The 13,443-nt window shown below is 37.1% G+C and overlaps 1 protein-coding gene across 5 annotated transcripts in view; it reads left to right on the forward strand.

Moving 5' to 3' along the window:
• VMP1 (vacuole membrane protein 1) overlaps positions 1-13,443 on the forward strand; it is a 129,898-nt gene that overhangs the window by 61,823 nt on the left and 54,632 nt on the right. The gene's annotated exons all lie outside the window — the stretch shown is intronic.

The following is a 13,443-nucleotide window of genomic DNA, read 5'->3' on the forward strand; positions in this document are numbered from 1 at the left end:
AAATAGTAGAACTGTCTAATTACTTGTTTGAAAAATAATAGTTTACCATGTTTAGAGGAAACTTAGTTCCCCAGTTAAGAAGGGAGAATTAAGATAAACTTACCCACTGTTGTGGGGGGAAAAGGCTGAGGCCTTTGACACCTGAGCAAAAACTATATATAGTTTTTTGATATATATATCAACCTGTATCTTAGTGTTACTAGGTTGGTGCGGATGTAATCGTGATTTTGGACCTTGAATTTTGAATCTTTATAACTAGGCTCAGACGCATCATTATTATTCAAAATAGGAACCATTACAATCAACACATTTTTGCCAATGAGAGAGAAGTTTGTTTATTCCTGTAGCATAAAAGTCTATGCTTTGGGATTCAGCGAACTCCTGGAAAGCATTTCCTGCCTCCTGCTGGTTGTGGAAGCGTTTTCCTGCAGATGTTGTTGAAATACTTGAAGAAGCGGTAGTCAGTTACTGAGAGGTCAGGTGAATATAGCTGATGAGGCAAAACTTCTTAGCTGATTTTGTAGAAAACTGCAGATCTAGAAATGGTTTGTTGTTGTTGTTCAGTCACTAAATTGTGTCCAACTCTTTGTGATATCATGAATTGCAGCATACCAGGCTTCCCTGTCCTTCACTGTCTCCCTGAGTTTGCACAGACCTCGCATCCATTGAATCAGTGATGCCACCCAACCATCTCATCCTCTGTCACCCCCTTCTCTAGTTGTGGATATGTCTGGTGGTGAAAGTAAAGTCCAGTGATTTAAAGAACAGTATTTCATAGGAAGCTGGAATGTTAGGTCCATGAATCAAGGTAAACTGGATGTGGTTAAGCAGGAGATGATAAGAGTGAGCGTTGACATTTTAGGAATCAGTAAACTAAAATGGGTGGGAATGGGCAAATTTAATTCAGATGACCATTTTATCTACTGCTGTGGGCAAGAATCCCTTAGAAGAAATGGAGCCCTCATAGTCAACAAGAGTCCAAAATGCAGTATTTGGATGTAGTCTCAAAAACGACAGAATGATTCAGTTCGTTTCCAAGGCAAACCATTCAACATCACAGTAATCCAAGTCTATGCCCCAACCACTAATGCTGAAGAAGCAGAACAGTTCTGTGAAGACCTGCAAGACCTTCTAGAACTAACACTAAAAAAAAAGGTCCTTTTCATCATAGGGGACTGGAATGCCAAAGTAGAAAGCCAAGAGATCCTGGAGTAACAGGCAAGTTTGGCCTTGGAGTACAAAATGAAGCAGGGCAAAGGCTAACAGACGTTTTCCAAAAGAATACACTGGTTGTAGAAATGGTTAACTTCCCTAATTTTACATGCTTAGAAGTAAGGCTGAAACCAGAACTCAGAATGGCAGCACCGCTAGTAAATTCCATTTACTGAAACAATGTCCATAGATGGTTGAGTATCCCCATTTGTGGTAACTGATACCTCTGTCCTTTGTGACACTAATTATTACATGTCATTTAACATATCAAAACCTTTTATCTGTATAAAATCAGCAAGTTGAAGTCAAATCATTTTTTCACTTGTATAGTTTCTTCAGTCTCTTCTCTCTACCAGTTTTTTGAAACTCTTCCAGCATCACTTTCCACTTGGTGACATAAATTAATTTATCAATTCTGTTTTTTTCTTGGGGTCATCACTCTGGATTCCTGCATGCTCCTACTCCAGTCTGTATTTGGTGGTGTTTTTTTTTTTTTTTTATTTAAAAAACCCTCTGCACTATTATTTTTCTCCTGATTTAGATCCCTTATCTTCCCCTTTCTTGACTTTGCTGTTTAGTTGCTAAGTCTTGTCCAGCTCTTTTGGGACCTCACAGTCTGTACCAGGCTCCTCTGTCTGTGGGATTTCCCAGACAAGAATACTGGAGTGGGTTGCCATTTCCTTCTCTAGGGGATCTTCCCGACCCAGGGATCAAACCTGGGTCTCCTGCATTGCAGGAGAATTCTTTACCGCCTGATCTACCAGGGAAGCCCAATGCCATGCTGAGCCCTCTCTGTGGTTAGTCTTTTTGGTTGTTTTGGTTTTTTTCTCTAGAAGCTATTAAATTCATTATCTGAGATAGGGGTCTTTTTTTTTTTTTTAATCAGAACTCGAGTTTTATTGTTCTTTTATTTTTTGGCTGTGTTGGGTGTTCATTGTTGTACACGGGCTTTCTCTAGTTGCAGTGAGCAGGGGCTACTCTCTAGTTTTGCACAGGCTTCTCGTTGCAGAGCACAGGCTTCTCGTTGCAGAGCACAGGCCGTAGGGCATGCAGGCTTCAGTAGTTGCAGCTCGGGCTCAGTTGCTGTGGTGCATGGGCTTTAGTTGCCCCGAGGCATGTGGAATCTTCCCAGACCAGGGATCAAACCCATATCCCCTGCGTTGTCCTGCATACTCCAACCACCAGGCCTCTAGGGAAGTCTGAGATATGGTCTTTTTAAAATTTATTCTGCTGGGCACTCAGGAAACTTGTCAACTTAGTGTCCTCTAGTTTTGGAAAACTTTCTTGTATTTTTTTGTGTGTCAATTTGCCATGTTTGGTCTCTAGTCTTACTATCTGGAATTTATTATTTTGATAATCGTATCTATATCATATCTTTTTTATTTTTCTTTATAATTTTCCTCCTAATATTTGTCTCATTTGACTTTGTATCCAATTTCTTCAACTCTTCTTCTATAATTTAATATTAAAATGTTTTCCCACTGTCATGTATTTATTTTGAAAAAGCAGTTTGTATTATACTTCCCCCAAAATGGCTTATCTTTTTGAAGATATTTAGTTTCTTCAAGTTTTCAGTACTCTGGGCATTTTTTTCCCCCTTTGTCTGTTCTGTTTCCTGTTGGAAGCTTTCCCCAAAGCCTGGTGATCCTTCTTTTTCTATTTATATTATATATAAAAATAAAGCACATAAAGCTGAATGGGAACTTTGTATGTTGAGGCAAGGTACAGGAGTGGCCGGCCACCTGGTTTATTGGAACCTCTGTGTATCTGTTCCTATCCATCTTTCCTTTGGGATAGTTCAATTTTTCTAGTGATGGGTCTTCTGTTTTCTTGCTTAGGGATTATAAACCTTGCCCTTGACATTCTAAAGCTAAGCTGTGGAAGGCAGGTTAAAGATCCTCATTTACTGAGTAGACTTTCACTTAACCTGCTTTGTGGTAAGTCTGACAGTGCCTGCACAAATGTCCTGAGTCCAGAACCTTTGGTTTTCTTTGTTTAGAGACCATGGTTGATGTGTTCTTTAGGACTGGGGCAGGAAGTCGTCTCATAGTGCAAAGTACTATTTATACTGTCTCCTTGCTTTCAGCCCTGTCCTCATTTCTTCTGCAGTTCTGATGATGATCCATTGTGCAGTTCTGTAGTATTGATACAAATCACTTTGCTTCTTTTCCGTGTCTTTCACTGCAGGCTCTCAGATACAATATTTTCTTTCCATCTGCCCCTGTCTTAATTAATTAATGCTAGTTTCATCAAAGACAGAGCTCAGTGTTTCTGTTTGGGGTTATTATTGACATAAAAGGTGTTCCAGTTATCTATTGCTGAGTATATAAACCACCCCAATATTTAGTGATTTGAAACAAGAATAGCTTATATTGCTCACAGCTGTGGAATTTGGGCAAAATAGCTTGACTGTCAGTTGAAGTATCTACTTCCAAGATGGTTTACGTATATAACTGGTAAGTTGATTCTGGCTGTTGGTTTGGAGTTCAGTGGGACTTTTGGTTTAGGACCTCAATTATTCTTCATGGGGCTTCTTGGATTTCCTCATGTCATGGCACCTGAGTTCTGGCAAGTGTTCTGAAAGATGCACATTTTCCTGTGACATAACCTTGGGAATCCTAGTCGCTTTGCCACCGTGTTGGCGCAAAGTAGATCACTAAAGCCAGCGCAGATTGAGAAAGGGAAATTAGACCCGCCTGTCCATTCCAGGCGTAAGCAAAGAATTTGCAGTTGTCTTTAATCTCCCCCAGGGGCAAAGGTCTTATGTGGTCATCTTGACATAAAAAGCTTACTGTACAACTAGAATTTCTCTAGGAGGGAGAATGAGGTGATAATTGATCTTGACATCATGCAATGTGAGCAATTGTAGAAAAGGAATTTAGACATGGTTCCTAGAAAGAGGGAAGTGATGAGCCTGTCGGATATTAAAAAGTTGTCTCTCCTGTGGCAGGAGGATATACTCATGTGAGAAACTGTAAAGCTTTGTCTTAGAATTAGCCAGTGAAAGCTTATTGAGGCCCACATTGGCTCAATTTTTTTTTCATATTGGCTCAAAATTCTTGTGAGTTTTAATTGTGTACAAATGGAATTGCTATTTCCAAAAAGAATGAGTTCCTTGTCTCACTCTATGTGATACCTTTCATGGATCCCTACATAGCAACTCCCTGCCTTGAGTAGAGCCTTAGCTGGATGAGGCATTTCATTCTTCACATTTTTTTGATACTTGGGTTGTAAATAATGCATTCTATAAATTTGTCAACTTCCAAAAACTCAGGTCTTCTAGAATTTGATGAAGTAAATCATGCTTCATCTTATTCATGTAATTTGAGCTCTTAAAGACTTTTGCATCTTGAAGACTCTAAATCTTTATCTACCATTAGCATAGTAATCTTTTTCCTTCATCGCTTACGACCATAATTATTTTGATTACTTTTAGAATAGATCTTCTCTAATTCTACTTTGTTTTAAATTGTACACAACACTTCTGATGCTTATGAGGTTTAACTGTTTTTGTCCTATAAAGCCAATAATTACCATCACTATTTTAGGGTAAACTCCCTAATTTCATACTTGCTTGTATTAAAAAATCAAGTAAACAAAATATATACCTCTGTTTCATGTTCTTTAGTGAGAAATTTGAGCAAGCTCCCAGAGATAAGGGAGGACAGAGGAGCCTGGCATCATGCAGTCCATGGGGTCACAAAGAGTCAGACACAACTTAGCGACTGAACAGCATCAGAAATTATATACTCTTCATGAACATTTTATTTAAAATTTATATCCCAAATTATAGTTAACATCTAGTTAACTACAGTTAACATCCCATATATAGTTAACATATATAAACTAGAAATAATAAGCAAAATAGTTTAATAAAAGTAACTCATCCCTAACAATTTTGTCATTTTCCCTATCAATTTTCTTTTGATTAATTTCATGAGAATCTATCTATAAGGCACTTGAATGAAGTGCCTCAAGACAACCATGATGCAGAAGATTTTTTACCCAATTTGAATAGGAAACACTCAGGAATCTCAGAGCCAATACTCAAACCAGTTTTCTGACTTTGAGATTAGTGCTTTGTTTACTGTAAGCCAATATAGCAACATTTTCATACAGGTTAAGGCAACAAGAAATGAAGAACTGATTAAAAAATTTTTTTCTTGCTACATTGGATTTTTCTTTTCTTTATTGTCTTTAATGCCTTTTTAAACAGTATCCATCCATTTTGTGACTTTTACTATAGATTTCAGTGTATAGGTATATCTGTCCCTACATACTTCTCCCCAGGTTAAGATAAGAGGTTTTATGAGGCTTTTCACTTTTTAAAAAATGCTTATTTGTTTGTTTATTTGTGGCTGTGCTGGGTCTGCATTGCTTCGCAGGTTTTTCTCTTGTTGTGTAAAGTGGGGTCTACTCTCGGGTTGTGGTAAAAAGCTTCTCATACCCGTGGCCTCTCTTGTTGCTGAGCACAGGCTCTAGGGTACAAGGGCTTCAGTAGTTGTGGCTCCTGGGCTCTTGAACACAGGCTCAGTACTTGTGGTGCATGGGCTTAGCTGCCCTGCAACGTCTGGGATCTTCCCAGATCAGGGATCAAACCCGTGTCTCCTACTTTGGCAGGCGGAATCTTTAGCACTGAGCCAGGAGGGAGCCCAACTTTTATTTATTTTGTGGGTGAAGAATAGTTGGGGTGGGTTGTTGCCAGTTGCCACATTTTAACTTGGCTGAGAGTACTAATGTTTTAATTCATGAGTCACAAATAAGTTTGTCAGATATAAGATTTTTGTTTTTGTTTGTTCTTACTTAACACTGTGGAATATTACTATATCCAAGGAAGATACTTTAGTTGTTTTGATACACTTTTGGAATACATCCTTGTGTTTGCTTTTTGTTTTCACTATGCAAATAAATTTACAACAGTTTTGTCGCTTTATTTCTTAAATCAGTGATGTTGCAAACATTTTTTATGTTTTTAGTAACAAAGTTGTCTTAGGCTCATTACTTCTGTTATTATTTCCAGGTTTGCATATTTACATATTGTGTTAAGGCTTATAGATTGACACTTTCCATAAGTATTAAAAAGTGAAAACCCACACACATCTGCTCCCCAAAGTAGGATAATAACCACCATATTCTAGACTATTTTCTTTGTATGGATAACTTTTTTTAATAAAAACTAAAATCATACCATATGTATAAGTCTTAGGTCCTTTTTCAACATGTATATCATAACACATTTAATGCTGATCTTTAAAATTGTGTTCTTATTCAGTTCAGTTCAGTTCAGTTGCTCAGTGGCGTCCGACTCTTTGCGACCCAATGAATCTCAGGACGCCAGGCCTCCCTGTCCATCACCAACTCCCGGAGTTCACCCAGATTCATGTCCATCGAGTCGGTGATGCCATCCAGCCATCTCATCCTCTGTCGTTCCCTTCTCCTACTGCCCCCAATCCCTCCCAGCATCAGAGTCTTTTCCAGTGAGTCAACTCGTCACATGAGGTGGCCAAAGTACTGGAGTTTCAGCTTTAGCATCATTCCTTCCAAAGAAATCCCAGGGCTGATCTCCTTCAGAACGGACTGGTTGGATCTCCTTGCAGTCCAAGGGACTCTCAAGAGTCTTCTCCAACACCACAGTTCAAAAGCATCAATTCTTCGGCACTCAGCCTTCTTCACAGTCCAACTCTCACATCCATACATGACCACAGGAAAAACCATAGCCTTGACTAGACGGACCTTTGTTGGCAAAGTAACGTCTCTGCTTTTGAATATGCTATCTAGGTTGGTCATAACTTTCCTTCCCAGGAGTAAGCATCTTTTAATTTCATGTCTGCAGTCACCATCTGCAGTGATTTTGGAGCCCCCAAAAATAAAGTCTGACACTGTTTCCACTGTTTTCCCATCTATTTCCCATGAGGTGATGGGACCAGATGCCATGATCTTCGTTTTGTGAATGTTGAGCTTTAAGCCAACTTTTTCACTCTCCACTTTCACTTTCATCAAGAGGCTTTTTAGTTGCTCTTCACTTTCTGCCATAAGGGTGATGTCATCTGCATATCTGAGGTTATTGATATTTCTCCTGGCAATCTTGATTCCAGCTTGTGCTTCTTCCAGTCCAGTGTTTCTCATGATGTACTCTGCATAGAAGTTAAATAAACAGGGTGACAATATACAGCGTTGACATACTCCTTTTCCTATTTGGAACCAGTCTGTTGTTCCATGTCCAGTTCTAACTGTTGCTTCCTGACCTGCATACACATTTCTCAAGAGGCAGATCAGGTGGTCTGGTATTCCCATCTCTTTCAGAATTTTCCACAGTTTATTGTGATCCACATAGTCAAAGGCTTTGGCATAGTCAGTAAAGCAGAAATAGATGTTTTTCTGGAACTCTCTTGCTTTTTCCATGATCCAGTGGATGTTGGCAATTTGATCTCTGGTTCCTCTGCCTTTTCTAAAACCAGCTTGAACATCAGGAAGTTCACGGTTCACATATTGCTGAAGCCTGGCTTGGAGTGTTCTTATTACAAAGTGATTATATACAACTTATTGTAGAAAATTGATATTTGTATACTTTCAAAAAATCTTTCCATCCTTCATTCTTTTTCCTGTAAATATTTGTAAGTGAATCGTATTCTATCTATTATTTTGACTTGTTTTGAAAATAAAAACATAATGAACATTTTTCAGTGTCATCAACTATTTTTTACATCTTTGTTTTTTTTAAATAATTTTCTTTTTGACTGCAAAGTATGTTTATTGTATAAAATTTTGAAACTACAGAAAAACAAAAACACCTGCATCTACTTTACCCTTTTTTTTTTTAGTTTGCCCTTTTTTTTGTATTTAGTGTATTTTTCATTTTCCTATTGATTGCCATTTTTAAGGTGATTCTTTTTGTCATATGCTTCCAGTAATTTTTCCATATTGTTTATTGTGTGTTTTACCATGTTTTGCTTTTTAGATAAGGAAGTTTACATTTTATCTTTATTCCATTACCTTAGATGTTTCCTTTTAGAGTTATGCCTAAAATTACCTTCCTGAACCCTTATGATTATGATATTCTGGTGCATTTCCTTTTAGTCCTTTTATGGTTTTATTCTTTTACTTTTACATCTTTTATGTATTAAAATATTTTTACCTATCATATAATACAGGAATCTAAATTTCTCTTTTTCAGGTCATTACCTATTTGTGTATTGTTCTGACACAGTTTTCCCAGTGATTTTAACATGATAGTTTTCTCTTACATTTTGTTGTTATAAATTGAATATTATATTTGTGTAGATAGTTAATTAATGGTATATAAAAATATTTTTATTTGGTAATCTATAATCCTAACATCTTTTTAGCTATAGTTTATCGATTGGGATTTGAAAGTTTTTATAGTAATCAGTTTCATAAAGATGCAAAATTTTGTCTGACTTTAGTGCTAGAATTTCCTCATAGATGGTGTTCTGTAGAACCCCCAACTTGACAAGGTCAATAAAATAGGAAAAAGTTGGATCAATTTTAGCTAGAACAGCAAATTAGGTAAAATAGCAAATTAAGTAAAATGACATGAGGTGGGAAATGTGTTTTTTATTTTTGAAGGTAAAGCCCTGTGGTAGAATTGAGTTTATCAGCAGGAAGAGTGAAAAAAAAGCCTTGGCTGTTGTTGCCTTACCATGTGCTCTCCACCTCTGTTAAAGGATGTAGATGCTTTTATAGGAAATTGTTTCTAGGTAACAATTTTAAAGCTAAGTATTTACCTAAATTCCACTTTGGACTGATGGTTGGATTTTGTTCTATAGGTATTTGGGGGAGGACAAAAAGATGATTAATGCATTTATTTAAATTCTGATTCTTTATGGTACCTACTTTATTTTTGTGACACAAGAGCGAGATTAGGCAGTGTTTTTCCACTAAGCTGACTTCCTTTTGCCCTTGGCTTCCTATCATGTTTTTACTAGATGTCTCTGGGAGGTAGACATGAATGAATGTAGCTTCCTATGACCTTGACCAATTCTAGCATCATTTATGAAAGTTAGGTCTAGAGAGCTGTTTATGTGCCTTGTGAACTATTTCATGCAAGATTTAATTATTCTCTTTATGATTTTTTGTCCTTTGTTCTGTTAATGATATCACCATCCTCATAGTCACTTGGAGTAAAAATCTAAGTCTCTGATGCCAGCCTCACCTCCCATATCCAGTATTGTTCAAGGCCTGTTGATTCTACTTATTGCCACAGTATCTTCAAATCTGTCCTCTCTTTTCCCTTACTACTGCTGGTTCATGCCTTTATCACCTTTCCCCTGAACATTTCTAGTGACTCTCTAATAGATCTCCTCTTCCAGCCCTGTTTCCCCCAGTCTATTTCCAAATAAAGCAGCAAAAATAATTTTCTGAAAAATTCCTCTGGTCGTGAAACTTTGCTGCTCAAAAATCTTCCCATTCAGGTTGTAGTCTGACCAGACTCGTAAGAAAGCCTCAGGATTCGGAGAAAGGGGGTGATCCTTACCTCAGTCACATCCTGCCGCAAGGCTGTCCAGGCCAGCTTTTCCTGGATCAGCCCAAAGTTGTGAATTTCTCCCTAAAGAGTATAATTAGCAGCATTATTCACCTGAAGGAGGGCACGTGTTTAAAAAAGAAAAAAATCTTCCCATTCCCTGGAAATCATCTCTTGCTATATTTTTCTTATGTCACTTTCTGCCTTCTTTTAGAACTACTTTTAGGCTTTTCTCTTCTTACCCAGGAGCTCATAAGCTCCATGAGAAGAGACCACAAAAGAAGTATTTTTGGCAGCACCTGCATGGTCTTGCACATACTACTCAAGTGGTAGGTTCTTTGAATGCACTGGAAATATCAGTTAAGAGAGAAAATGTACAGTTACATGAAACATGTTCATTTAATATTCATACTTTTTTATTAGCATCACAAATAAGATTTTTTATTGTCACTCTTACAAGTCCGAATTTTATACAGATTTCTAGACTGGTAACTGATATCCATCAGCTTGTTCAACTGTAGTCCCTGTCTCTTTCCCAGTCGCTTTTCCAAAATTACTACCTTCATCATGAAACATGAGTTTTCTCAATTCAAACTTGGGAAAAAAGCATTTTTACTTTTCTAAGAAAGACATCATAGAGCAGATAAATAGATTGGCAAGCGTTTTCCATGTCTTTTCCAAAGCTGTCTGGACTCAGTTTATTGACAGCTTCTTTCAGGTCATTCTCTGGTTTTGGCAGATCTCTTGGTGCTGAGTGTGAGGTTTTCCAAGTCTGGTTGTTTACTGCTTTTCAGTAAAACCAACAGAGCCTAAATGAAGCTCATCACCATCGGTAATCTTGACATCAACACGAACTTTACTCGTGGGCTGCCGTTTTTTGACCATGGAACACATTTTGTCACAAGCAGGACCTGTGCCATGAAAATCAGCCAATTTTTGCCCTGAACATCCTCAGTAATTAGCTTGAATTTTCTAAATGCAACTTCATCATTTTGCAGATTAGCTAAGCTCACTTCAGAAACATGACCCTTGCTGTCCAGTGTGATTTGGGTTCCTTGAGTTCTCATGACCAGTTTTTCCAATATTTTTATGTTGGACGTAGTTGGTGCTTTCTCACATTATTCCAGTTTTTCTTAGAACATGGATCAACCACTTTTCCTCTAGTCTCCCTTTTTGCTGCCTTTTGTAAGGTGCTTAATCTGGCAGACTGCCATGTTGCTGCTCAGTCAAAAGGGAGCATTTAATCTTATTCCACCACAAAATAAAATATAAAATATTTTCAACACAGAAATCCTCTTACATAAAAAAGATTTAATTGTTTTCCATCTTTGAGTTTAATAATCATCCGATTACAAAGCACTATAGAATTTAAAGAATCTTTCATTAAAAAAAAAAGTTTATCTGAGCACTTCCCTGGTGGTCCAGTTAAGTCTCCATACTTCCACCTCAGTGGGGCATGAATTTGATTCCTGGTTAAAGAAGTTTCACTTGCCACGTGGTGCAGCCAAAAAAAGTCATATGAAAGCAAGAGTTGAAGATGATATAGTAGACATCATTAAGCTAGATGACATAATTTTTAATTCACATTTAGTAAAACAAAGCTTGTAAAGTTCTGTGCTTTAGGGGAAAAAGTGAAGGTTATTGTGGTGACTTGTTTATTCTATAAGCTGCATAACCAAAGGAAAGAAAAATTAAAGACATTGGAATAAAAGAGTTTTAGAAAAAAATAAAGTAACTTATTTGCTTCATGTACCCTAAAAGGTTAGGTCAGCCAGGGTTATTGAAGTAACGGGGAATGGGAACATGGGGGTGATTGTGGTATTTCTGTGTTTAAAACTTACACAATAGGGTTTTAGAAGAATATGCTTTGAATAAGTTTGCTTTCCTAAATGACATCTGTTCAAGTGACCTAGCTACTTGGATTCTTTGTTGCAAGATATTAGGTTGCTGACTGTGAAAGTTACCGTTTCTTATTATTCTGTCACTATAGAAAATTGAGAATTGAGTTAGAAATAAGAAATTTAAATTTCTTAGAACTTCATCTTTTAAAAGAATACAGTATTCCCCTCCATATTAATCGTGGTTAGCTTGTCTTTTTATTGGGTATAATTCGTGATTCTGTACATCACCTTAGATTAAGTAGTTCCTCAAAAGCTGTTTTGTAATTTCTGGATTTTATTTTATTTTAAAGGAGCTTTTCTTAGCTTCTGTTTAGGACAGCAGTATTTAAATTAATTAATACTTGCCACTTACACTTAGTCTGATTTATTGAAACTGAGTCCCCAAGTTAAGTTTAAGTACTGATAACTTTGACTAGTGTGTACTGAATATATTTTAGGCTAAAAATACCCTTTTTTGACTTAATAAGATCTATATCCTATTCAGAAATTTCAGGTTACTTACATTATTTTATTTAGTGAAAACACATAACTTAAGAACCAAAAAAGTTCATCACTTGTGCTGTTCTCTTTTTTTATATTGAAGTATAGTTGATTTACAGTGTCTCAGTCTACAGCAAAGTGATTTAGTTGTGTGTGTGTGTGTGCGTGTGTGTGTGTTTCAGATTCTTTTCCATTGTAGGTCATTACAAGATACTGAGTGTAGTGTAGTCAGTGAACATCCCCTCAAAGCACAAGGTGATAATTAAAGGGTTTTTAATTTTACTTTTTTTTTGCTAATGATAGAATATATGTTTGATCATTTGAGGTTAGAGACAATGGGAAAGCATTTAATAATGATTATTTACACACTCACTGAAGTGCTTTAACATTCCTGTGATGGCGTTTTTTTGTTAAGCACATTTTCCTATGAAGTGTTTGTAGTTGCACAGACCGTGTCAATGCCTGCTGGTTTTTCCCTCTGTGAAGTATCTGTTCCTTTATAATATATACAGAGATTTATGAGCGACTTCATGGTGTGGATGATCAGAAACCCACCAGGACTCATTTTCATATAATTTAGTGCCAGTTGAACACTCTGGGTGTCGGTTGTTGCTGGGACCTGTTTTTGACTCTGTTGAACCTTTACTGGCTGTGGTTTGTCTGGCCATCACATGACTTCTCTGAAAATTCCCCCTCCCCTTCATTTCCAGTAAACTGTTTGAGTAGGAGTGAGTCAGAGTGAAACCAGCTTCCCTGTAACCACAGGGCTTGTTAAAGAATTTGTCAACGTGGACTCTAGAGGGTTTGCATTAAGCTTTGCAGTAACTGCTATGGTTTGTGTTGCGTCAGGAGTTCCACAGAAAAGCTTCCTGCTTTCAAGATCCCTTGCTTGTTTGCAAAGGGTTAAACTGATCAACTTTACCATAATAAACATTAGAGACACATTAAACCCATTTATTTTATCATTTAAAGGCTGTGTCAAAGCTACCAAGGCTTATTGTAATTTCTCTTTTCAGAATCAACCAACCACACCCAACAACGTTAAGTTTGTGAAAAGGCAGGCCTGCTAGATCTTCTTTCAGAGCTGGCTCATGATTTTACCACTAAGTACCATCAAGATTAAGCAATTCCAAGTGGTCTCTTTTGAAGGATTCTGTTGCAGGATATTGCGACTACTAGCTCAGTTAGCTTTGGGTACATAAAGGTCGCTTACATTTGGTTCAACAAGAAAAGGTAGCACTTAAAATAATTATGTAGTTGTAGTTTTTTTAAGCACATGTAGCATAGTTATGGTGGAATTCTTAATGCCTCATTTTATTTGCTTTCTCGGGAAGGTTTCACTTTATTTTGAATTCTTCTCTCTCCATT

The sequence above is a fragment of the Bos javanicus genome, chromosome 19 (assembly GCF_032452875.1).
Source record: "Bos javanicus breed banteng chromosome 19, ARS-OSU_banteng_1.0, whole genome shotgun sequence".
NCBI classification, from domain to species: Eukaryota; Metazoa; Chordata; class Mammalia; order Artiodactyla; family Bovidae; genus Bos; species Bos javanicus.